This window comes from Marmota flaviventris, chromosome 13 (assembly GCF_047511675.1).
Source record: "Marmota flaviventris isolate mMarFla1 chromosome 13, mMarFla1.hap1, whole genome shotgun sequence".
NCBI lineage: Eukaryota > Metazoa > Chordata > Mammalia > Rodentia > Sciuridae > Marmota > Marmota flaviventris.
In genome coordinates, this window is record NC_092510.1 from 102788051 (window position 1) to 102792427 (window position 4377).

Sequence of the window (4377 nt, forward strand, 5' to 3'; positions counted from 1 at the left end):
CCCGGTGGCAGGGGCAGTTGGTGAAGGAGTCGCTCAGAGTGGCTGATAAGACAAGGAGCCTCAGACACACTCCAAATCAGGTCAGTCTCCCGCCACTGCGCCCTGAGCCCTGGGCCGGTCAGCCTGCCTGCCAGTGTCCTCACTGGATGTGGCAGCCCTGTGGTCCCCTTGCCCCAGGGCAGCATGAGGGGGGCTTGAATCCAGTCCAACCCCCAAGACTGTGCTTCCTGGGGCCAGGGCCAGGTTGGGCACCTCCTGGAGCCATCTCTGCCCCTGCACCAGGGGCACTGGTGACCCCTTCCACCTGGCTTCAGGTCCATGAGTGCCTGCGTTGACAGGAGCACCTCGTCCAGAAGACTGGGGACCCAGCTGTGTTCACAGTGGACTCAAGGGTCCCCGTCCCCACCAGCCTCTCTGTGGCCCCAGGAGCTAGGCAGCTTCCTCTCCTAGTTCTGGGCCCTGTCAGGGAGGCCACTGCCTGCCCTGAGTCAGGACAGGGCCTGACGTTGATGAGCCCAGGCCGAGGTGGCAGCGCAATCCCGTCTTGCATGCTGGCGTGTGGACACCCCCACTTTGAATCCAGCCTGCCCGACTCCAGAGGGTGGCAAGCTGGGATTCCCCTGCTGGGCACAGGCAGAGCAGCCCAGGCCCCTGCTCCGTCTACTGCCACGCAACTCATCGTCACACCTGTGGGAGCCATAGGGCTGGGTTCAGGGGACCAGGGCAACCTCCTGCTCAGGGACCAGTGCCTCTGAACACTGTCCTGGATCCCTTAGAACAACCAAATCAACCAGACCTGCAGGAAAATAAACCACCCGTGGATCTGCCTCCTGGATCTGGAACCTGTTTCTGGAATGCCCTGGCCCTCACAGGACTTGTCCCTGGCCCGTCCCTCTACCTTGGCCTTACCTGGGACGAGCCCTGGGCCCAGCTCTGGGTGATGCAGGGTTCAGTCTGATCTGCAGGGTTCGTGGCGCTGCCACATACGAGCCGGGCAGCGGGGGGCAGCACCCAACCCCATGCCCAAGGCTCCTGGAAACATGGCAGAAGCTCCTCAGAGCGGGTGCAGGCCCGGGTCCATTTCTTCCTCCCACTCTGTCCATGTACAACTACGACCCATGGACTGAAGTGGACATCTGAACCCAAGCCTTCCCAGCCTGGAGGGGTACCAGGATAGTGCCCAGACACCAGCGGAGAACTGAAGGAATCATGCCTCATCCGAAGGCAGAGGAGGGTTTGGCCAAGCAAGGGGGTACCTTGGTGGACAGTATTGACACTTGGGGCGGAGAGCTGGGAGAGCTGGTGGGTTCCCCTCTGGGGCCCAGGATGTGTGGCTGAGCTGTGTCCACGGGCCTCTGGTAGCAGTCATGGCCATGGAGACAGCAAGGGAAGGACAGGGCCAGGGAGGGGAGATGGCCCTATCCCAGCCAGCATGGCACCAATGGCCCTCGAGGTCAGCCCCAGGCAGCCTGTGGCTGGGAGAGGGACTCAGACCTGACTTCTGGCTGCTTCAGTTTTTCTGCAGACCAGGGGGAAAGTGGGAAGATGTTGGCTGGACAGACCCCACGCTCCACTCGTTGTCCCCCAGGGCCCGCGCTGCCCCTGGCTCACTGAGCAGCCTCCAACACTGAGCCAGACTCTGCTGACCCGGCTCTGTGCGCCAACACTACAGGCACCCAGGTCGCCCCTGACCAAATGTGGCCCTCAGCCTTCATCCACAAAGGAGCATTCAGGAGCCCCGGCCCACCCCCCTCTCAGGGAGAAGGGAGCAAGGGTCCCATTGCTCGTCAGAACACAGGAGCCCCAGGTAGGCAAAGGTCCACTGGGGGTGATTTTGTGATGGGGCAGGAACAGGCCAAAGAGGCTGTCGTGGAAGGAGAGGCTGGTGGCTTAAGAGTGATGAGATGCAGCCACTGTAAATCCATCGCCTCTGTGGAGGCCACCACTGGGGACTGAAGGACGTGCAGAAGTGGACACCATCTTAGAAGGTGGTATTCCAGCCGGACAACAGGGCAGGGCTGCCACCATCCCCAGATGGACCCTGGCTTCGGGGCTCAGAGTCACCACAGTCTATAAGTTAGCATCCCAGCCGGTGGGAAGACAGGTGGTCTTCTGGTAGGTGGGCACCTGACTTCTCCTCCAGGACCTGCAGATACCATCCAGCTTCTACTCGCTGTCCAGGCAGGAGGCGGAGGGTGGGCTAAGGAGCGGGCAGGGCACCTGCAGGGCAGGCAGCTGGGCACAGACCACCTGAGAGCCTGCACTGCACTGAACTGCCACACTCAGGGTGCCCGGCCTCCTTCCTGAGAGTGCCGTCCAGGCAGGGCCCTAGAGCCCCCAGCCCTGGCTCTCCCCCTTGGGCAAACCAGCAAGAACAGTAAAGTCCAGCCGCACACCTACACACCAAGGTGACCCCAGAAACCCGGACAGTAAACTGTCTGAGAAGCACAGTCTCAGAAGAAGCCAGGACCTGGTGCCAACCTCAGCAGCGAGACGCTGAGATAAAAGGCTGAGGTAGGGCCCAGAGACTCCAGACCCAAACCATCAAGGGTGAGCAGAAAGTCACCCGTCAAACCAAGAACCAGAAAAATCCCAACCTGAGCAAGACAACAGCAAGATGCATCAGGTGCTGAGATCATCCACAGGATTTTAAAGCAGACATCACAAACATGTTTCAATAGCCAATTGCAAACACACTTGAAATAAAATGACACACTCAAGCCAGGAGTGTTGGAACATACCTGTGATCCTGGCAGCTTGGGAGGCTGAGGCAGGAGGACAGTGAGTTCAAAGCCAGCCTCAGCAATAGCATTAGGCCAAGCAACTCAGTGAGACCCTGTCTAAATAAAATACATACATGGACTGGGGATGTGGCTCAGTGGTCAAGTGCCCCTGAGTTCTATCCTGGTAGGGAAAAAGAATGAGAAGAGATAAGCTCCACAAACACTCATAAAATAAAGTTAATATCTCCAATAAAAGCAGAAGAACTACTACAGAGCAGCCTTGCGCGGAGGTGAAAGGCCCACCTACCAGAAGACATGGCAATCCTGAATGGGTACATACCAAACACTAGAGTGTCAGACTACGCGGAGCAAACCCGCAGAGGCCAAAAAGAAATAGACAAACCCAAGCTGAACTGTCACATCCGCTCTCAGCATTTGATGGATGAGATAGAACGCCAGACCTAAAATCAGCAAGGACAGAGATCGGAACCATGCATTAACCAACAGGATCTGACTGACATGCACAACTCCACCTGACAGCATCTGGACACAAGCCGTCTTTAACACTGAGGGGACGTCACCAAGACAGCCCAGACCCCAGGCCATACAAGAAACCACACCAGAGCGTGTTCTCTGACTGCAGTGGAGTCAAATTAGAAATCAGTGACAAGAAAATCTATGGGTACATTGTAATGAACTAAAGAGCACACTTCTAAATAACTCATGCGTGAAGGAGGAAGCCAGGTGTGGGGCCACACCTGTAATTCCAGCCTCTTAGGAGGCCGAGGCAGGTGGATCACAAGTTTGAGGCCAACCTGAGCAACTCAGTGAGAGCCTGTCCCAAAGAAGAAAGGGGAGGGGGAGCCAGGGTGTAGCTCAAGGTGAAGTGCTTACCTCACGCGCAGGGAGCCCTGGGTAGAACCTCCAGCACCAAACAATTCTAAAAAGTAGTAGAGAGGGTTGGGGTTGTGGCTCAGTGGCAGCACACCTGTGGGTTCAACCGCAGCTCCTGAAAAAGAAGGAGGAGGAGGAAGAGGAGGAGGTGGGGTGAAGAAGAGGGAGGCAGAGGAGCAGGAGGGAGAAGGAGGAGCAGGAAGAAGAGAAGGAGGAGGAACAGGAGGAGGAGGGGGGGAGGGGGAGGGGGAGGAAGGAGGAGCAGTAGCAGGAGGAAGAGGAGGGAGAGAGGGAGAAGGAGCAGGAGGAGGGAGAGGGGAAGAAGGGAAGGGGGAGGGGAAGGAGGGGAGGGGGAGGAAAAGAGACAGAGGAGGAGCAGGAAAAGGAGGGGGAGGGAGAGAGATGAGGAGGGGAGGGGAGGGAGATAGGAAGGAGGAGGGAGGAGGAGAGAGGAGGAGGAGCAGGAAAGGAGGGGGAGGGAGAGAGAGGAGAAGGGAGAAGGGAGGGAGAGAGGAAGGAGGAGGGAGGAGGAGGAGAGAGGAGGAGGAGCAGGGGGAGGGGGAGGGAGAAGGAGGAGGGGGGGGGAGGGGGAGAGAGTGGGAGGGAGTGGGAGAAGGGGGAGGGAGGGGTTGGGAGGGGGATTAGGAGGGAGGGGAGGGAGGGGGAGGAGGAGGGGGGGCAGGAGCAAGGGTGGAGAACAGCTGAGGCAGGGTGCAGCCAAGGCCGGGAGGCAGGCCCTGGCACTGAAGCCTCTAGGAAG